This window comes from Macaca mulatta, chromosome 1 (assembly GCF_049350105.2).
Source record: "Macaca mulatta isolate MMU2019108-1 chromosome 1, T2T-MMU8v2.0, whole genome shotgun sequence".
Classification (NCBI taxonomy): domain Eukaryota; kingdom Metazoa; phylum Chordata; class Mammalia; order Primates; family Cercopithecidae; genus Macaca; species Macaca mulatta.
This window is the reverse complement of record NC_133406.1, coordinates 190355742-190378565: the sequence shown is the minus strand read 5'-3', so window position 1 is coordinate 190378565 and position 22824 is coordinate 190355742. Positions and strand designations below refer to the sequence as shown.

At 44.7% G+C, this 22824-nt stretch overlaps 1 long non-coding RNA gene across 3 annotated transcripts in view; it reads right to left on the bottom strand.

Annotated features, from left to right (window-relative positions):
* LOC114672391 (uncharacterized) overlaps window positions 1-22824 on the bottom strand; it is a 161406-nt gene that overhangs the window by 112710 nt on the left and 25872 nt on the right. For all 3 annotated transcript variants that reach the window (XR_013402215.1, XR_013402214.1, XR_013402213.1), the window contains exon 3: window positions 7279-7366. This is a non-coding gene — a long non-coding RNA (uncharacterized LOC114672391). The remainder of the gene's footprint in view (window positions 1-7278; window positions 7367-22824) is intronic.

The following is a 22824-nucleotide window of genomic DNA, read 5'->3' as shown; positions in this document are numbered from 1 at the left end:
ATCATTGCTGCCCCATCTGACCCTCCAACCTCCTTTGCTTAATCAGCTTCCATAGCACTTATCACTGTAACACGTCCTACTTTTGTTTGCCTCTTCCCACTCAAATGTACTGCCGTGGGGCAGGGTTTTTTCTGCCTTGTTCTCTGCTGCATTCACAGTATTCAGAGAAGAGCCTGGCATATAGGAGGCACTGAGTTTGTTGAGTGAATGAATTATTCCTCACAGTTTAATCTCTGCAGCCCTCCCCTGAACTGCTGGCATTTCTCAGGGTCCCAGACATTGCTTCTCCTTCCTGGTGTCACCAACACACTCTCCTCGGAGGATTTCACACCTTCCAGGGATTCAGGTTCCAGCCTCCTCTGAGGACTCTCAGATCTTTGTCTCTAGACCAGATCTTGTTCTTGTGTTGACCTGTTTAGGTAAGCATCCAGGAGACTTCTCTACCACGGCTCCACCTAAGTCAAAGTCCAAAGCCTTCTCACCACCCTCTACCCACATGCACCCCTCCTCCTGGGGAACCAAGTCCCAGTCACCCAAACCAGGAACCTGGGGGTCAAGCTTTAACTCCTTCCCTCCTTCATCCCACTATCAACAGTCCCAGGTTCTAAAAAGCATCTCTGATCTTCCCCTTCTCTGTCACCACCTCAATTCAGGCCATTATCATAAGGGAACCATAGCTCCAGCCTCCCTCCGGGACTGCCACCAGCCCCTCCCTGTGAAACCATCCCCTATGGTGTTTCTAAAACACCAGCATGCCCATTTAAGTCCCCTGCTCCAGGCTATTTAGTGGCTCCCCATTGCCTACTGACTGAAAGCCAAGGGCATAGCCTCAACCTACCTTCCCAGCCTCATCATCCCAGCCTTGGCATTCCCCCTTTCCCAAACACATCGCGCACCCACACCTGTGCTTGGGCCACTCCCTCCACCTGAAATGTCTGTGCCCCTCTCCTCTGCATGGAAAACTCCTCCTCACCTTTCATGATCCATCTTAAATGTCACCTCCTGCAAGCATCCTTCTCTGAGAGGAGAGGAGGGGCATTGTGAGGACATGAACAAAGGAAAGAATGAGACAGGTTTGGGCAATGGACCTTGCAGCTTCTGGGACCCTCCATCAGGGCTGGGCTCCTAGAATCTCCCGTGAGTGGTGAACTTACCACTGGCTTCGAGGTGGGGGTTGTAATTGCCCGTGGCTGGGATTCTCAGTGTGGGTTACAGACCTGACAGACACACAAAGCACCTGGACCCTCAAGAGTTCATGTCAGAGGTGTCAGGTGCCTGAGAACATGGGGACTACCAACCACATGACACGCTCGGGGGAAAAGACCATCCAGATACCTGAGGTATCCTCTACTGCTGCTGATCACAGGGGGCCAGGGCCCCAACAGCGATTCTGGGAGCTAGTATGAGGCAGCATGGTGTGTTGGTTATGCCCATAGAGATCCTAGAGCTAGGCTGTCTGGGTTTGAATCCTGGCTCTACTACATCCTACTGCTGAGGCCTTGGACAAGTTACAAAAGTATTCTGTGCCTCAGTTTCTGTATCTAAAAAAGAGAAGTATTCATTGCACCTACCTTATAGGGTCATCATGAAAACTAAATGACTTACCACAAATCAAACATGTAAAATATAGTAAGCATTATTTAGGTATGGTTATTATTGATGTGATTATTCACACTGTGGTTTGGCAGGCCAAGCCCAGAAACGAGACAGAGCAATGACTGGGCATTGCCTTCCCGAAGGGTAGTGGCTTGAAGGGAGTGACCCTGGGCCCAGGCAGGGCTCCTCTGTGTCATTCTTCAGGACTCAGCTCCAGCCCACGCTCTCCATTATCTAAGTAGCCCTCCCTGACCCTGGCCCTCCTGAGGTCCCCTGCAGCCTCCCACCTCTGTATCACCCTGTGTTGTCATTATCTGCTTACATGTCTGTCCCCACACCCAGGCTGTGAGCTCCGAACTGGCATGGTCCACCCCAGTGCAGCTCTTGGAGCCCCAGTGCCTTTCTTGGTGCCAGGCCCGCAACATATGCTCCACAACTGAGCAGAGCTGCCAAGTCCTCCCCAGCCCAGAGCCTGTGGCCTAAAATCTAAAGCCTTTAATGCCTGCCTCAGAGCTGGGTGCCACAGGAAGGATCACACCCTCAGACCTGGACATCTTGGGGGAAGGTTTCTTTTCTTTCCAGAGAGCCACACCTCCAAAAGCCACCGAGACTGCTCATGAGCTGGAATTCAAGACCTGGGGAAAACCTAAGGTGTGTCTGGTAGAGAAGTATGGGGGCAGGGCCCATTCCCTGTGAGAGTCTTCCCTGGGTAAAATTGGAAATTTAACAACAGGCTCGACCCAAGGCACTGACCAATGGAGTGGAGACCCCTGCTATGCTCACCATTAACCCTGCACTTGCTTGACCACAGGAGGGCTGAGGATCCTACGGGAGATGACAAGACAGCTATTTACCAGCCGGCATAAAAATATTTCAGTATTTTGACAACCAGCAGGGCTCTATTTGTACAGCCCAGCTATTGGACCTGAAAACAGCGATGAAGGAGACTCAAGCGCTTGTCCTCCAGGAATTTACTGCCCAGTGGGTTGCTGGGGAGCCAAGGCTGAGAGGCAAGCAAGCAGTCACCCCACAATGAGACAAATGCTATAAAAGAACTGCATGCAAAATGCTATGAGAGTCCAGTGAAGGAGGAATGCCCAGGCTTGGATGAATCTGGGGCTATTGAAGAAGGAGGAGGTGTTTTGGAGGCCTTGGAGTTCTGGCCAGGTAGGTAAAGAGGAACGGGCACTGCAGGCAGTGAGAACAGCAAGGGCAAAGGCCTGGAACTGGGCAGGTATGGGGCATGTTGCTTGGCCCCCCTGCTTCCCATCTGCACATTGCACATTGAAGACAGTGTGGCAATTCCTCAAGGATCTAGAACTAGAAATACCATTTGATCCAGCCATCCCATTACTGGGCATATACCTAAAGGATTATAAATCATGCTGCTATAAAGGATGCTAGGGGAGAACCTAAGGGTACATGTGTCTTTATAGCTGCTACAAAGACACATACACACATATGTTTATTGTGGCACTATTCACAATAGCAAAGACTTGCAACTAACCCAAATGTCCATCAATGACAGACTGGATTAAAAAAATATGGCACATATACACCTTAGAATACTATGCAGCCATAAAAAAAGATGAGTTCATGTCCTTTGTAGGGACATGGATTAAACTGGAAACCATCATTCTGAGCAAACTTTCTCAAGGACAGAAAACGAAACACCACATCTTCTCACTCACAGGTGGGAATTGAAAAATGAGAACGCTTGGACACAGGGCGGGGAACATCACACACTGGGGCCTGTTGTGGGGTGTAGGGAGGGGGGAGGGGGAAGGGATAGCATTGGGAGATACACCTAATGTAAATGATGAGTTGGTGGGTACAGCACACCAACATGGCACGTGTATACATATGTAACAGACCTGCACGTTGTGCACATGTACCCTAGAACTTAAAGTATAATTTTAAAAAAAAGAAGTTTGGAGTTTGATTCAATTGGCAGAGAAAAGTCAGAAGTGTATTAAAATACACTTAGATAGGCGACTGACATGGCTGGATTTGGCAAGAAAACTAAATCTGGCTTCAATGTGGAGAGTGGGTTGGAGAGGGCCAGATGGGAGGCAGGGGGGCCAAGCAGTGGCTGCTGCAGGGCCCCCAACATGGAGGATGTGGAGTGCCCAGTGAGACAGAGGAAAGATGGGGGGCATAAGTGGGCAGCATCCTCTCAGAAAAAAAAAATCAGCCACATTAGGCCAGTCTCGGCCAAAAGGAGGAGTTCGTCTTCTGGGTGGAGGGAACTGCAAAGCATCTGAGAGCCAAGGGGATCCTGATAGATGAGGAATTTAATCCTCATGCATTTAGCCAGGCCTGGGAACAACAAACAGGAGTGGGTTATTGGCTGGGTCCCTGTAATATGCTCCCACGCCACGACTATCTATCTGACTCACCCATTATAACCCCCAGACCTTGAAAAAGACAGGAAGAAGTAGCTCCAACTCACTGCACAAGGTTCAGTCGCCATTTATCTTTCAAACAAGTGGCTCTGTGGGTCAGCATTTGTCATTCGACTCATCAGAGAAGAGCTGCAAAGCATGGACTCGGAAGGCCATGGTTTGAGGCTGAGCCACGGAATGAGTTCTGGGCCAGGGGTCCTGCTGCTGCCACTCACTGGCTGTGTCAAAGGTGACCAAGTCAATCCCCTGCACCTCAGCCTCAATTTCCTCATCTTGAGAGGAGGACTGTTGTGCACCTCACCTGAGGATGGCACCTCTGCTTGCTGTCGGTCTTCTGCTTTGGGGTAACAGGCCAGCTACCCAGCTTCTCAGCTGGCACAATGACAAAAGCAACTATTCATTAAACACCTAGTGTGCATCAGACTCTGTAAAGGACACTACAAACACATACATGCGCGCACACACACACGCGCGCACACACACACACACACACACACAAACCCCAAACCCCTCCAATGCAGACAGACACTATTATTACCATTTTAGAAATACAAAAATGAGGCCAGACCCAGTGGCTCACACCTGTAATCCCAGCACTTTGGGAGGCCGAGGCAGGTGCATCACTTGAGACCGGGAATTCCAGACCAGCCTGGTCAACATGGTGAGACTCCATCTCTACTAAAAATACAAAAAAACTTAGGTGGATGAGGTGACACATGCCTGTAATCCCGGCTACTGGGGGGTAGGGCTGATGACCAAAATGAATCTGGGAGGCAGAAGTTGCAGTGAGCTGAGATTGTTCCACTGCCCTCCAGGCTGGGCGACAAAGTGAGACTATATCAGAAAAGGAAAGGTAAGGTAAGGTAAGGAAAGGAAAGGAAAGGAAAGGAGAGGAGAGGAGAGGAGAGGAGAGGGGAGGGGAGGGGAGGGGAGGGGAGGGGAGGGGAGGGGAGGGGAGGGGAAAGGAGGGAAAGGATAAAGAAAAGAAGGGGAAGGAAGGAAAGAAGGAAGGGAGGGAGGGAGGGAGGGAGGGAGGGAGGGAGGGAAGGAAGGATATGAGACTCAGAGAGGTTCAGTCTTGTTAAAGACCACACAGGGAATAAAGGGCAAAGCTGGGATTTAAACATAGATTTGTTGGATGCTAATATGTACAAGTTTCTGTAAGACTAGGCAGACTAGGCAGGTATGAGAATGTGAAAGGGACTCGGAGGGACTCAGGAGTCCTTGTCACATTCAGCAAACTGGAGGGCCCTTCCTCTCCCTCAGGGCTTGCCCTTCTCTCTGAAATATACACAAACCACCTGAAATGGCACACTAACCATCTGCCCTCTCATTCTTTAAAAAAAGTATTTCTACTTCCCAGTGGAAAATGAAAATATGACGATGGCTCTACGTCCTTATTGTTCTTATAGTTCAGTGATGAAGATTTTTGACTTTGGTATCATTCAAATGTGTTACTTTCTAGTTGTGTGACCTTGGACAAGTTGATTAACTCCTCTGAGCTTTGATCTCGTCATACATAAAGTGAGGAAAATGACAACGATAATCTCCTCCTCATGGATTTGTAGTCAATTCATAGGGAGCATTTTGCTCCGAGCCTGGCCCACAGTAATAACAGTATCCACAGCACAGATTCTAGACTTAGACTGACTGGATTCCAATTCTGTCTCCACCGTTGGGTAACCTTGGGGAAGTTATGTAACCTCTCTTTGAGTTTTCTCATCCGTAAAAAAAATCTCATCTATAAAATAGGGATTCTTATAGAACCTATCACATAAATGGTTGTGAAGATTAAACAAGTTAATACATGTGAAATGCTTAGAAATTTGGGGGAATCTCATCAGCACTTAATAAGTGTTGCCTATTTTAGATAATCTTCACCATCTACTATAAAATATATGATAGAAAACCATTTATAGACACTTTGACTCTTACACAAATATCTGGCAACCTACAGAGAATAATTAGAACAAGAGAACTTGAATTGGGGAAAAAGGGGATAAAAGGGGTATCAACTGGGATCATCAGGGTTAAAGAACCAGGTATATATTGCAATGTTGAAATGGAACTCAGTGCAAAGTGCTAGCTAAGACAGAAGGAATTGCCTCTCTCTCTTTCTCTTCCTCTCCCCACCTCCCTCCCACACTCCCTCCCTCCTTTCTTTCAATTATTGTAAAAATAAAATGGGATGATAATGCATGAGGCAGACTGGCTAGCTCTTTACCAAATCCATGTCCTCTTCTCCTGGGCACACGGCTAGACTACATTTTCCAAGTCTTCCTGTCATTAGGATTAGCCATACATCTGCATTCTGAACAATGGAATCTGAGCGTAAGTGATGTATGCCACTTCCTGACCTGGCCATGAAAAAAAAACTTCCATGCTCTTTCCCCTTCTGCCACTGGGTGTAGATTACAGCATGCCTCTAGAGCCACATGTTGAACTTGAAGAGCCACAGTATATAAGGAGCCTGGTCTGACTCACCACTTGAAGGAGAGTTTCCCATCAGTCAAAACACCCATTCTAGACTTTATCAGAGAAAGAAATAAACTTCTATAGTGGTTGAACCATTATGCTTTCATGGACTTATTTGTTATGGCAGCTAATGACAGCCTAACTAATGCTACTGCTTGTGAAAAGTTTAATGCTGTGCCTGGAACATAGTGAGCACTTAGTTTATGGTAGCCAAGAATTCAAGAGATCAGAAAGCCCAACAATGTTGCAGATTATAAGATATCAAAACTTGCATTGGTTTCAGAAAAACAAGCCTTTTGCACCCTGTCTCTTCTAAACCCACAAAAGCATAGAGGTGCCCCTTTGGGTCTCTGTAAAACAGACTTAATGAATCCATCCAAAAGAGTGACCCTGAGGAATAAAGAAGATAATTATGATCACTACCATTTAATCAAAATATGGATTGTGCATTAGGCATTTAACTATTGACTTTATCTGCATTACCTTTCTTATTCCTCCTAAGTACATTAATAATTCCCATTTTACAGGTAATGAAACTGAGGGTCAGAGGTTAATGCCCAAGTCACATAAATAGTAAGTAGGCAGCCAAGCAAAGACTTGAACTCAGGTCCTATTGATTATACAGTCAAACTCCTTAAACAACTCCCCTTCCCTGGGTGAGGAGAGGCCCTCCAGGGTCCATCTTGGCTGACTGGCTCCACATCTGGATCCTCAGCCAACAGGGGAGGGCAGTTGACCTTGGAGTCACAAGGGACAGTAAGTTGAGACTCAGTGTAAGAGATTTTAGGTCTGTCTGGCTTACCCCAGCTCTCCAGGCTTAGCTCCCTCCTCAGCCTCTGTGACCCAGCCAAGCTGCAGCTAGACCGAGTATTGGTGCAGCATGTAAAAAGCTAGAAAAAAAAATGGGGGAAAACAGGTCACCAGGAGGGAAGAGGAAACTTGTCATCCCACCGCCTTCCACCCCACACTGACTCCCAGGAAGCAGTGAGACATTGGGCCCTGGCTTTCCCCTCCAAGGTCACCTTCATGACAGTTCCACCAGGGTTTCAGCTGGCAGCACCCGCCAACGCCAGGCCATGATGGATTACTGCTCGCTCTGGCTACTGTTCACTGCACAATCCAATCTAGGAGACACACATATTTCTCAATTCAGGGACTTCTTTTATTTTATGAAAAAATCAGCCAGCTGCTCAGGCATGAGTAGCTGGGCTTGGCAAGTGCTGTGGATTTTGTGAGTCTCCTGCAGCCCTGTTGCCTTCCTGAACTGCTCTTCCTTCTGTCCTATCAATTACCCACTCTCAGCCCCATAGAGTGTGGAAGAAAGAGCCCAGGCTTTGGAGCCAATTAGTCCTGGGTTCAAGCCCCACATCTACCACTTACTCTCTGGGGGATTTTTCACAAGTTGCTCTGTGTGCAACTTTCCTTGAGCCTCAGTTTCCTCGTGCATAATGTGATGGTGATGCTACCCACACTCCAGAATTATTAAACGGCATAAATGAGTCATGAGCGTGGTGTTCCTGGCACAGCGAAGAGCATACCTGCAACTACTACACATAGAAACCTATTCAGTTTCCTCTTCTCCATCTCTATTCTTAATCAATTTCTCATTTTCTCTGTCCCCTGCTCTCCCTCCCTCTTCCTCTTCTCTCATCTCTGCTTCTCTGTAGGTCACATCAATCTTAAAACTTCCATAGAATGTCCCAGATTGCTCTGTCCTAAAAATCAGAGCAATTACTACCATAAGCCCCTTGAACTAAGCTTCTTCTTTAAGCTCTGCCTTTATATGAACAACTATGGTCTATCTTGTGTTATCATTAGAATATAATCCTTATAACTTGGAGAATGGTTCTGAAACTGACTTCTGGAAAGGCTGATTCCAACCCTTAAATATCTTGTCACCATCCTTCCAAATTCTAGTAAACCATTGTTCTCAGTTCTTCACCTGCTTTCTATATTTCTGATTTTATTGAGATACCCCCACCAGCTCAAAGAAAAAGGAAAGCATTCTGTGTGGGAAGTGATCAGGGGATTATCTTTATGAAACTGAGCAAAATAAAAAAAAAAATAGGCCAGGAGCGGTGGCTCATGTCTGTAATCCTAGCACTTTGGGAGGCCGAGGCAGGGGGATCACAAGGTCAGAAGATCAAGGCCATCCTGGCTAACATGGTGAAACCCTGTCTCTACTGAAAATACAAAAAATTAGTCAGGTATGGTGGCGGGCACCTGTAGTTCCAGCTACTCGGGAGGCTGAGGCGGGAGAATGGCGTGAACCCGGGAGGCGGAGCTTGCCGTGAGCCAAGATCGTGCCACTGCACTCCAGCCTGGGCAACAGAAAAGAACAGTAGCCTGATCTGGCCCAGGAGTCCAGACTCCCCACCACTTTATGAATCATTTGAGTCATCTTGTTAATAAACGTTTAAATGGAAAGAAAAGCAAGGAGATGAGTTCGATTCAAAAATCAAAGCTGGCCAAGTGCAGTGGCTCATGTCTGTAATCCCAACACTTCGGGAGGTCAAAATAGGCAGATCACTTGAGGTCAGGAGTTCGAGATCAGCCTGGCCAAAACTGGTGCAACACCGTCTCTACTAAAAATACAAAAATTAGCCAGGCACAGTGGCTCATGCCTATAATCCCAGTTACTTGGGAGGCTGAAGCAGGAGAATCACTTGAAACCAGGAGGCAGAGGTTGCAGTGATCTGAGATCATGCTATTGCACTCCAGCTTGGACAATAGAGCGAGACTCTGTCTCAAAAATAAATAAAAAAATAAAATAGTAAAATGAAATAAAAATAAAAGCCAAATTAGTGCTTTAAATGAAGATGAACATTGAGCACAATCTTAGAAGACATTTCTGTGTCTCCTTTTGCTAGTGCCAGCTTGAAGGTTAGAAGAGGTTGTTCCTTCAAGTCAAAGGAGACCAGTGACCCTGGATCAGAGACAGCCCCACTCTGAGTACTGGCACCAACAGCCAGAATAGAGCTAGAGGCCTTGGGGTGCCTGAATTGCCTGCTGCCATGTCAACATCAGAACACAACATCAAAACATCTTCCCAAACATCCTTGACTTCTCCGCCTTCCCCACTCAGATACTCAACCATTCTCCAAGCCCTCTCAAATACCTAGCAAGTCCACCCTCTTTTCTCCATCCCATTTCCTCTGTCTTATTCCAGGCCCCATGACCTCTCACCTGGGTCACCGCACTAGCCTCCTCCCTGATCTTTCAGCCCTTGCCCCACCCCAATACTCTCTCTGCACAGCAACAAAGTAATCTTTCAAAAATACCAAACTGACTATGTCTCTCTTCTCTGTGGAACTGTCAAAGGCCTGCCACTGTTCTCAGGCTAATCTAACTTCTTAGACCAGAAACTTCTGTGAAGGGGCCCAAAGTAATTATTTTAGGCTTTGTGGGCAAATGGACTCTGTTGTAACTACTCAACTGTGTCATTGTAGCAAAAGCGGCTATAAACAGTAAATAAATAAATGAACATAGTTGTGTTTCAATAAAATTAAACTTACAAAAACATGCAGTGAGCCAGATTCAGCCAGCCAGCCATCATTTGCCAACCTCTGTGACTTAAACCAACCCCTGATGCCCTGGGTGACTTCGCCACTGCCTCACAGAAGTTATCCTCACCAATCACCATGCTTAATTTTTTCTTTACACAAAGTATGACTCAGTTCCTCCAAACAGGCTGTGTTTTGTCAAACCCCCATCAAAACTCTTTTCCCTCTCTCTTGCTCTCTCTCTCTCTCTCTCTTTTTTTTTTTTTTTTTTTTTTTTTTTTTTTTTTTTTTTTTTTGAGAGATGGTGTCTTGCTCTGCCACCTAGGCTGGAGTGCAGTGGTGCAAATGTGACTCACTGCAGCCTCAACCTCCTGGGCTCAAGCGATCCTCCTGCCTCAGCCAGGACTACAGGTGTGCACCACCACGCCCAGCTAATTTGTGTAGAGATGGAGTTTTGCCAAGTTGCCCAGGCTGGTCTCCAACTCCTGAGCTCAGGCAATCCACCTGCCTAGGGCTCCCAAAGTGCTAGGATTGCAGGTGTGAGCCACTGTGCCCAACCCAAACCTCTTTCCATGCTATTCCTTATGCCCATGGCTTTGTCTCAGTAGTTCTTACTCATCTTAGATGACTCAGCTCAGTCTTTGAAGGGAAATTTGGTAATGTCCATCACAATTTGGAACACATACGCCCTCTGTTTCCTCAGCAATTCAACTTCCAGGAATTTGTCCCACAGACAAATTCAAACAAGTGCTCAAAGTTGTACCTGTGAGAATGTTTGTTGCAGTACTGTTTGGAGTGCTAAAGAAAATTGAAAGAACTTAAATGTTGACTAGTCGGGGAGTGATTACATTGTGGCACACATATGTCATGAATATTATACTGCTATTTAAAATAATGTAGTAAAAAATAGAGTAGATCCAGATGCTCTGATCAGAAATGATTTCCAAGATTATTAAGAAAGCAGGATGCAAAAGATTGTATGTGACATTCCATTTGTGTACAAAAAAGGATACACACATACACATAAATGTTTGATATGTATAGGACATCTGAAATGATACATAAGAAATGTGACACTGGTCTTACCCTTGAGGAATGGAACTGCAATTGAATTGTTGAGCCAGGGCTGCCAGGTAGTATGGTAAATCTTGTGCACTCTGCAAGCCCACTTGGAGCCACATATCTAGACCATAATGGCAACAGTGTCCCCTGGAACTGTACAACATATCAGAAGCTCTGATTTTAGAGAAGGGAAACTTTTCATTACCTGCTTTGATTATACTATTTGAATTTTTACCACACCAAAGCTTAGAGTCTAAGAGTGAGCCCTAGATTTGAAGACTGCAACAGATCTATTTGTCAGCCTGCCAGACTGTGAATCCTTTGAGGGTAAAAAGCCTATCTTATTTACAGCGCAGAGTAAGTCATGCCATCAAAGAAAGGCGTAAAAGATACAAAGAGAGCACAGGTTAGCCTGATTTGGAACTGGATCTTGCCAGATAGAAAATCAGGGAAGGGCGCTTAAGCCAAAGGGAAGAGCAAATGCAAAGGCATAGATAGATGAAAGAAGCTACACAGTCAGGAGTGATATAGAGAAATAGCTTGCACATGCGCAAGTGGGTATTTGATTTAACAGTCACCAGAACCTACCATGTGCCAGAAAGCACATTAGACAAGTCATGACATTCTGCGATTCCAGGGTGCCTAGGAAGGGAAAGAAGATGAGAATAAGCTCAGATTCCCTTAGGATAAGACAAACTTTATTGGCGTGATGGAGGTCAGAGGCAAGAGACAACTTCTGACAGTGGCTGTAACAGAAAGCTTCTTGGGGAAGCTGGCATATGACACGGTGCACGAAGGATGAGGAAGATTTCACCAGGCAGAGATGGAACAGGGTAGTACAGGGGTGGGCAACATCTTAAGCAAAGGAAGGGAAATAAGAGAGCCCAGGACATATTCAGAAAGCTGAAGGACAGAGCCACATGAGAGGAAGGCGGTAGAGAAAATGGGCAAGGTTGGTTTGTAGATGGAAAGAGCTTTGAACACGAGGCCAAGGATGCTGGCCGGTTTCCATGCCTCTGGTAGAGTCTGGATTTCCAGCTGACATTCTCGGAAGCTAAGGGTCATTATCCAGGACATTAAGTGGCTAATGGGCCCGCCCCAGTACCCTGTGCAGCCTGGAGCACAAATGTTTTCCAAATGCCATTTTTATCTCCTGGCAAGAGTGAGGCCAAGCCTTCTGAGCTACAAACCCAGTACTTGTTGTGGTTCACTCTCCTCTCTACTGCTCACGGCCTAAAGCCCTAAGAACCACCTCCTCCTCATCACCCCAGCCCAACCCCAACCCAGCTCAGCCCTTCTCCAGAAACAAAGCCAAGCCCACACCTGCTATCTCTGACCTCATTTCTTCCCCACTAATTGATCAGAACACAATAGTAGCAGGCATCAGGAGGACTAGTCCCTGATGGACTCAGGGCTCAGGAGAGAGCCTCAATTACTAATCCTGCACCAGCTGCTGGAGCCAACAGGTCTCCTGGGTGCCCAGAAGGGTTGCCTGGTCCTGGATGGGGGTGATGTCAGAGTGGAGGTGGTGGCTGAATAAGATGCAGCAGCTCATCTGGAGCCATGGGACAACAGGATCTGGTGCCCTGCCCTGAGGAGAGAGACCTGCTCAGCATCCGTGGTGATGCTGAGGGACAAGGCCATTTGGAAGGCCCTGAGGACACCCTTCCCTGGCCCTTCTGCCATTGGCGACTGAGGCCTCCCCTTCTCAAACAGGCCCACTGCATAGAACCAGAGGGAGAAGAATAACAGAGACCTTTTCCAGCCATCTCAACTAGGTCCAAGCCTGGTACCACATAAGTTTTCTCCATAACTCTAAGGGACCTAAGACTGAGCATACAAATACAGTTCTCCCACCTCTGCTTGCCCTAGCTGTACCTAACCTCCATGGCTAACCTAACACAAGACTCGCCTCCTCCAAGAAGTCCTTGACTGATTCTACCCTCCCTGGCTCATATCTTTGGAGTCCACAGAATTATTGCCTGTTTTGCAGTGTTCTTTTATGGCTGTGAGCAGCTGCTGTATTCTTATAAACTTTTTAAGGACAGGGCTCTGTCTTCTCCTTGCTTGTGGGAAAAGGGAAAAGGCACAGAACTGGGAGTTACACAGGAACAGGTTTCAAGCCTGATATCTGCCATTAACAAGGTGTGTGACGTCAGAGAAGTCACTCAACCCCTACGAGCCTCAGCTTCTTAATCTGCAAAATGGAGAAGATAATAATTCCAGCCTCCCCAGACACGTTGAGAGGGGCCAGTGGGGCTGTGCTGCCCCCACCTCCTTACCAGGCAGCTCCACCTCCCACTGGGCCTTCTATGCCCACTGCCCACAAACACTCTGCACTCTCCATAGGACTTTTAATTGTTTAATTAAAAATGATATAAAACAATGTATGTATTGATGATTTATTGCACTCACCAGGCTGCTGATATCACTTTAGGGGCATGTTCTAAACAAAGTGGGTTCCATGCTCAACAAAGAAATACATAATAACAATACCTCTTAAAGTGAAATTCCCTGGCAGATAGGCAGGGAATTTCAGATAGGCAGATAGAAGCCAGGCATGACCCCAGGATACTTTTAGAACTTACTGCTCTTGCAAGAAGGGACTGAGAATTGTAGGAGCCAAGACAGCCACCTAGAGGCAGACCAGGTCTTGGAATCATCAAACATTAGCTGGTTCAAATCCTACCTCTTCTTTGAAAGTGGTCAGTTTTCCTCTGGGCTTGGGTTTCATAATCTGGGGATAATCCTACCTCAAAGCATTGTTGCAAAGAATAGCAACAATCTCTGTAAAATGCCTGGCACATAGTGGGTACTCAATAAACAGTAGCTATTGTTTTGCTGTTTGTGGGCAGGGGGGTTGATCAGCTTTCTTGAGGATAATCCATATGCCATAAAAATCACCAATTTTAAGTGTATAATTCGATGACTTTTAACAAATGTGTATAGTCATGTAGTCACCATCAAAATCATGATATTAACAATTCCATCACCCTAAAAGCTTTCCTTGTGCCCCTTCTCAAGCAATACCTGCTCCCCTCCACCCCGCCCTGACTCATGGCCCCTAGCGACCACCAATCTGATTTGTGCCCTTACAGTTTTCCTCTTCTAGAATTTCATATAAATGGAATAACACATTCTGGAGTCTTTTTTGTCTTTCTTCTTTCATTTAGCATAATACACCTGAGATTCATCCATGTGGTTAAAGGTATCAGTAATTCATTCCTTTTTATTGATGAGTAGTTTTCCACTGTATGGGTATACCACAATTTGTTTATCCTTTTGACAGTTTGATGGACATTTGGGTTGTTTCTATATTTGGCCTATTATGAATATCACCGCTATAAATATTGATTGAGTACTAAAGCTGTGGTTATTAGTTATTTGGAATCACAGAAAATCAGAGCTGGACAGGTCCTCAGAGTTCACCAAGTCTAGCACCTTCGTATTGAAGATAAAATGAGCTCACAGGGGAAAGCTCATGGCTTAACTCCTTGTCACTGAAAGTGTAGCCCATGAATCAGCAGCACCAGCATCACCTGGGAGCTCATTAGAAATGCTCATTAAAATAGTTTGTTGTTCTTATTACACATTAAGCATCCGAATCCAAAAACACAAAATACGAAATGCTCCAAAATCCAAAATACGAAATGCTCCAAAGACCCCACCCTGGACTTAGAGAATCAGAATCTGCATTTTAGCAAGATCCCTAGGTGTTGCATAGGCACATTCGAGTTTGAGAATCACTAGCCTAGAAGACAATAAATGAATTTGAGATTAAATAATAAGTCACCTAACTCCTAGCCCAGAGCTGTTGTCTTCGTATCACAATGATTGGCAGTGGGAGTAGTGGGCAATGAGGGCCAACAGCCTCAGGTCCTCAAGAGCTCCTCTAATCTGAGAGGGTCTGCTGGTTTAGCAAAGGGCAGAGCTGCAGCTGCCTCTACGGCCTCTTGGGGACATAGGGCCTCACAATGTCTGGGTCAGCTTAGGTCCCAGAGGTCCTGGGATCCTTAATTGAAATATCATAATTATTTATTTAGATGACACTGCTGTTAGCATGCAGAATTAATGACAGCCATGTGGTCTAGGTTGAGGGAGGCAGAAACGGAGAGCAAAAGATTTCTGGGTGGGGCTGTCAGAGCCCAGAAGTGCTCCATAAACTCATCTTCATGTACACCCCTTAACCATGTTAAGTTTACTAAACAGATACACAAAAGCATACGCACACTTTCCCTTAAAGCTTAAATAATAGCTATGAATTGTTTCCAGTTTTAACAAATTATAAAATAGTTTGTTGTTCTTATTACACGTTAAGCATCCGAATCCAAAAACACAAAATACGAAATGCTCCAAAATCCAAAACTTTTTGAGTGCTAATATTATGGACACTCAAAGGAAATGCTCATTGGAGCTTTCTAGATTTGAGATGCTCAACGATAACTGCTAATATTCCAAAACCTGAAAAGATTTGAAATCCAAAACACTTCTGGTCCCAAGCATTTCAGATAAAGGATACTCAACATGTAATTGGTGATAATTTCAGAATGATGGGCTTATAAGTGAAAATAATATTGCTGTGGTGAAATTTTCTTTTATTCTGTAATTGGCTGTTACAGTGTGTTTTTTAGCTAGGAAACAAATGTGATTCACCCCAAAATGGGCCAACCAGCCAACTCATCACCTAAGAGAGAGGGTATCTGTTTAAGGTGTCACTGATCTTTCGACAATTACTGGATGTCCATGATGTTCTGCCAACTGAAAGCAGGAGATAGGAAGACATGGATGGGTACCTGCTCTCTTGAGAGTTTATAGGCTAATGAAGTAGGAAACAAGATAAAGCTGAGACACAGATAAATAACCATACACAGCAGCCTATCCATGACCAGAGAGTGATATCAAGTGTCAGTACTTCTGTAGCTGAGAGAGCAGAATACCTGTGACTGGACTAAGCAAGGCCTTTAAAAAAAAAAAAAAAGAAAAAGAAAATGAGAGAATGCACCATAAAGGAAGAACAGCTTGAGCAGAGGTGTGGAGGTGGGAAATCTACATGCTGCAAACAGTTCTTGTATGGCTGGAGTAAGGAGTGGAAGATGACAATGGTGTGGGAGAGATCAATCTAGAGATGGAATTAGGAACATAATTATTTATATAAATATATATATGTATGTATGTATATATATATATATATATACACACACACACACACACACACACACACATACATACACAAAATGAGAAGTCATATAATAACATGTAGCCCCTATATAGCCCACACCAGGCTAAGAAGGCAGGACTTTATCTTAAAAACAACAGGGGTCATTGAAGGGTTTATACAGGGACTTGATGTGGTCAGATTTATAACTTACTCTTGAGGAAATTATAGGCCCATAACGTATTATAATCAGGGAGAAGCAATTTGTGCACATGGAGGGTAGTCCATGGACACGATCACCTTATTGCTTGTTAGAAACATAGATTCTAGGGCCCATTCCGGGCCAAATTAATGAAAATTGGAATATGTCTTAGCTTAATTATATTGATTTTAAGGCCCTTGTTTTTTACAAGGGGAAACTGAGGCTTAAAATGACAAATGAATTTCCCAAAGGTCATACAGTTGGTAAGTGGCAGAGCCAAAACTTCCTGATTCTAGATACCATCCCAGAGCTCTTCTTTCACCAGACTGACTGAAAGTGTGTTGTGTTTTGTTTTATTTAAAAAAAAAAAAACACTTCTATTATCCAGACATTGTGCCCTTTAGACATATCCAATAGGACTATCCTACTCATAGCTTTTCCAGTAGGAAACATTCTAGTACTTTCTGCACACCCATCTCCACTAGCTGCCTTCAAACCTCAACTCCCACCCATGCCACTCAATACAGACCAGAGAAGGCCAGTTCACGTCAGTCTTCTGAGGATCTTCCTATTGCTGTACACAGCACACTAATGTCTCTCAGCATCTGCTGGACCCAGGTGATGGGTGTCACATGAGCAGATTAGGAATACAGAAGGGAGAAGTCAGTCTAATTGCATTTCATGTCACAGAACACTGAGATTTCATCAAGGGTCAAATTATGCAAAACAATTATGCCTTATCCCATGCAATCTTCCTTGATGTGTCCTGCCCTCAGACCAAGACCCCTGGAACTCATTCTCACAGCTGGGATAGAAGGAAAGGGGGCATGGCATCATACCTCCTGGTACAGGTGTCCTTGCTTTAAGTAAAGTGAAGATCCAAAATACAAAATCAGGAGTCAAATAATAACATGCAGCTTCTATGTAGCACTCTGTACTAGACACTGTTCTAAGTGCTTTACATTTTTAGCCTTTGTAACAAACCCATGAGGTAATTACTATTATTACTCTCAGTTTACAAATGAGGAAATTAAGACCCAGAGAAGTTAAGTGACTGGCCTTGGGTCTTCAGGCTAGCAAGTAGTAGAGCTGACATTCAAACACAGGCAGTCTGGGTACAGAGCCCATGATCCTAACTACAATGCAAAACGTGCTGTGTGCCAAACTCTGTGATGGAAGCTGAATAAAAAGCTGAACCAGACCCAGCATTGAGGGAGCTCACAGTCTAAAGGAACGATATAGTAGTAACCAACATAGACAATAACAACAGTGTAATCAGTGCTAGATAGAGAGAAGCCTAGGGCTCTGGAAGTCCAGAAAAGATTTTCCTGAACCCAACCCAGGGATCAGAAAGGCATCCTGAAAGAGGAGGTACCTGGGTTGCCCGTGAAGGATAATCAGCTGCCAATAATTGCTCCTCAGGAGGCAGGCATTAGTGTTTCCTGTGCCTGGGCCAGCTCTGGGCTTGATAATCCCCTCCCTTCCTAATTAGATCTGTTATTCACAACCAGATCCTGCTCCTGGTGAGAGAAAACTCAGCAAAGCCCTACTTCCTGGACTCCGAATATTCAGGTCCCATTGGAGGTTCCAGCTTAACAGTCTCCCAAATATCCATGACTACACTGGAAGAGTATTGCAGTAAACCTTCCAACTAAATACAATTCAATTATGTCCCCAGATCCCAAAATAGAATGATTCTCTTCCCCTCTCTTTTTTAGAATCTTTGTGGAGAAAGGAGCACATAAGGGACACTGGCTTAATCCAGCTACTGGAAGGTTTCAGCAAAGGAGAGGCATAACAGGGAAGTGGACAATAGCCCCTAGATTTCTGCCTGAATTATGGGGAGGACAGTCCTTAACTGAGATTATGAACAAAAGATAGCATGTCTTGGCTACGGCAGCCTGAGCAGCTGAAAACATGCCTAGGGAGTATGCCAGCTGTATTAGTCTTCCATCTGGAGTCCTTTGAACACATAACAAGCTACTCGTGGCTTGGTGTTTGTTTGCAGGGGCACCTCACGTACAGATGGGCATCCTAACCCATCTCTGGGATTTTATCAAGCACTTCCAAGGCTAAGTACTGAATGGAGGAGAAGACCAGAACTGCCCCCATAGCAAGGGGGAAGTCCAAGAGAACATGACTTTGGCCTGTTTTCCAAACAGACTTGGATGAAGACAGAGTTCTGGGCACTAGAAAACGGAGGGGTTGGCTGGAAAGAAATGGGGAGAAATGACCAAGATTCAGCTTCTGGGCCTATCACTTTCTCAGAGTCTCAGTTTTCTCATCTGTGAGTTCAGGCAAATCATCTGTGATAAGCTCATTCCTAGAACTGTTGAGGGAATTGGATAGGATAATGGCTGTGAATTATCTTTGTAAATGGATTCAGGGTACAAATGTGGGTTTACAATACTAAAGTCCAGTTTTCTTTATGCTCAGTCACTTATCCCCATTCAGGAATATAACTACACTTTTGTTTCTTTATACCTATCATTTTATCGTCACGGGTATTTTTTAAATTCTATACAATTTCTATAAGGTAGATAGGACAGGGATCCTCCCATCCTATAGACAAGAAATCAGAGGCCCAGAGATGTGACTCCAATATAACCCAGGACATTTTCTTCTGTATCAAGTTCTATATATAGGAGGAATAAAAACAATTAACATACACATATTGCTTTATTAGTTTATAATTGACAAAACACTTTTCCTGAGATATTTCTTGATTATCCCTGCAACCCTGGAAAAAGGAAAAGTAATCCCTCATCTTATGAGACAACTGATAGTCCTAGAAACAGGAGCAGCAAGTGCAATGCTACACAACCAGAAAGAGATGAAGCCAGAACTGGAACTCAGTCCTTCCAATTGCTTCTCTCCAGTGTTCCAGCTCAAGCCCACTCCTAGGCAGAAATTCTTTCTGGTCAGTGGTTTCAGAAGTTGGGAAATGGAGTTCAGCTTTTAGTTCCTGACCTTGACTGACTTTGACTAGTTGAAATGAAGTATTTTGAACTTTGAATGTGCTACTCTATAAATGGGTGCCCCTCCTTTGCAACTGCTCTGATGCCCACATAGACTCCATCATTGTCTGTGACACTTGAATGTACCTGCTTACTTCCATGCCCCACCTTCTACTAGCCTGAGAACCCTCTGAGAGCAGAGACCCTATCTTACTCATCCTGTGGCCCCAGTGTCTACACAGAAAAGCCTGACATAAATGACTTCATAGTATTATACAAGTCACTCATTTATTTAGATTTCTGTTTCCCTGTCTATAATATGAAGGAGTAGTAGGAGCAATCACTCTCTAAGGTTCTTCCAGCATTAAAGTTGTTGGATTTCTTGAGAATTATGTTTCCTCTACCTATCAAAATCTCACTCACCTTCCAGTGACAGATCAGCTCTTACCTGCTCTCAGAGAACTTCTCTAAACCCCAACAGGTTTTTGGGGCCAAAGCAGTGACTATCTGAGCCATTCATCAGACTTTAGACCATACCACCTCATTCTATTACCTTTTTCCTCAGTACTTGTACCTTGTTTACACACATTGGATTGTGTAGCTTATTACCACAACTGTATTGTAGCTTCAGAGCAGGAGCCATGTATTGCCCTTCTATTTTTCCCTCTCTATGTGCTAATTTCAGCCTTGGGTTCATGGATGGGAATCAGGAGAGCTGGGTCCTACTCCTAGATTCTTCATTGACTCTCTATGTGACCTTGGACAAGCCACTAGACCCCTGACCCTCAGTTTCCTTTGGTGTAAAGTGGGACTAACACAACCTGTTTCTAAGATTATTGTGAGAATCAATTTGAATAACAAGTAAAAGCACTCTGTTAATTATAAAAATCTTACAAAGAATTGTGCAGTGTAATTGGTACTCGGCTATGGCTGTTATTGAGTACCAATTGCATTATGGTACCAAGGACTATGGAAGAATAAAAACAGCACACATGTATTCATTTGTTCAAAAAACCTTTCCAAGCACTAAAATAGATTCCAGATGAAAATAAGGGTGAATAAGACATGGCCTCTACCCTGAAAGGCCTCACTGACTACAGGAACCTCCTAGTGAAAACAGATCTGAATTTAGTCAGAGACTTGGACTTGAATCTCGGTTCTGTCGCTTACAAGTTGTGTGACCTTGGGTCAAGTCATTTTACCTCTCTGAAACCCAGGTTCCTTACATTTATGAGAGGGGTGAACCAGGCCATCCCTTCTAGCTCTGAGAGTCTAGGAATTCATAAGCATAAGAAAATTCATAACATCTTTTCGAACTCTAGTAGATCTGGGGTAGTGGAGAAGGATACATGATTAACTTCTGAGTGGCTGCTGTCATGCATAGGAAAGAGAAAAGTGCACCATGCCTTAAGTGGAAGGCACTGTCCTCAAATAACACATCTCATAAGCACCACCGGGCCCTGGACTGCCTGTGTCCTTTATCGAGGCGGTGAGGCAGAGGTTGTTTCAGCACCATGGATAGTTCCATGGTGCTGCCCCCATGGCCTGGAGCCTAAACAGGCCTTTCCACCACCAACCAGATGTTCCTGTTTCCTCAGCCAGCTTAAGGCTAAAACAAACCTTTTCAACCAGGGTTTATCAGAGTTTCTAAATTACATACTGGGAAGAAATTTAATTGGTTTAATTAAGAAAGTTTATTTCATGGTAATTCAGTTTTGTTATGCTGCAAGACTTAATGTGTCCTCTGGTGGGAGCGTCTGTTATAAATATTCATTGCCTCACTCAAATACCCTCTCCTGGCCCTAATTTCCCTCCCCTACCCCATAGAGTTTGAAAATGTGTCTGAAGAATATTGAGGAAAGTGAGGCCTTCCTGAGCAAGGACACCCGTCCTGGACAAGGTCAACTGAATTCAGTGTGGAAGGCATAGAAGGTTGGAGCTAAAAGGGACTTTACAGCTATAGTGTGCTGCTCCTGCATCTTACAGATAGGGAACTTGGGCTTAGAAGGGAAATGAGAAAGGGTACATAATACACTTAGTCAATGGCAGAGCTGGACATAGGGACCAAATCCGATTTCCAATCCACTGCTTTGGTCTCACAAATTCTGAATTTAAACTATTTTAAAGTTAATTCTAGAGATCATCTGGTCAACTGTCTTACACACAGAAGGAAAAACTAAGGCCTAAACAGGAAGCTAACTTGTCTTAAGCCACATACAAACCCATCTACCTCCCTTCTTCTGCAGGATTCCCAAGCCCTGAGAATCATGCAACCTCTGCTGGATTACCCTCAGTGAAAAACAGTTCAGTATTACATTTGTGCACCTAATGCTGGTCATTAGGGGATGAAATTGAGATTTGACATTACTTTTTCTTGAAGGAGTTTTCAGTCTAGTTGTGGAAAGGAGATAAAATGAAAATAAGAGACATAAATGATAATAATGGGCTGAGCTCAGTGGCTCATGTCTGTAATCCCAACACTTTGGGAGGCCAATGTGGGTGGATCACTTGAGGCCAGGAATTCAAGACCAGCCTGGCAAACATGATAAAACCCCATCTCTACTAAAAATACAAAAATTAGCTGGGTGTGCTAGTGCACACCTGTAATCCCAGCTATTCAGGAGGCTGAGACATGAGAAGCACTTGATCCCAGTAGGCAGAGATTGCAATGAGCTGAGATCACACCACTGCACTCCAGCCTGGGCAACAGAGTGAGACCCTGTCTCAAAACTTAAATAAAAATAAATTATAATAATGAACACCCTTTATGCATTGCTCAAACTACTCAGTTTCTCTAATGTGCCCTGATCTCTCTTGCATCTGCTCCTTTGCATACGGACACCATTCCCCAATGCAGCCGCTTTGTCAACCCCAACTCATTCTTCAAGACCCTGGAAAACCTTTCCAACCTCTCCCCTGACACACACAACCATGACTAAGTCCTTCTCTCCTGCGTGCCCTGCTGTCCTCTGCCATCCTTTCTCATAGCATTTATCATGCTGAACAGTTACTTTTTTCACTTGTCTGTCTCCCCATCAGGGTAAGTTCCTTGGAACCACCAGTGCCAAGAGCATTGTCTGGCAAAGACTAGAAGTTCAGCAAATAGTAGCTAAATGGATGAGTGTGAAACTGACTTAATGTGGAGTTTCAGCTCACTGGGTTATAAACCCAGAATAGTTTTATTTTTCCAATAATTGCTACCAACTGTGCTCTGTTGAACCCTCCCTTTTCCTGCTGGGTAGCAGACTGCCTTAACAAACTCAATCTGAGGCCATAACTTTTCAGTCACTTTCAGTTACTAGAACAGTTTTACTGGGTTCTTTAGGATTCAATCCTATTTACTCATATTTTGTATTCTTATGTTTGATTCAAAGCTCTTCCTACCCAGCCCCTGTTATTCCCTGCCTCCTCCCCTCACCATCTCTAATCCAGTTCCAGCATCTGTTCCCACTCACCTCCTCCCTCTTCC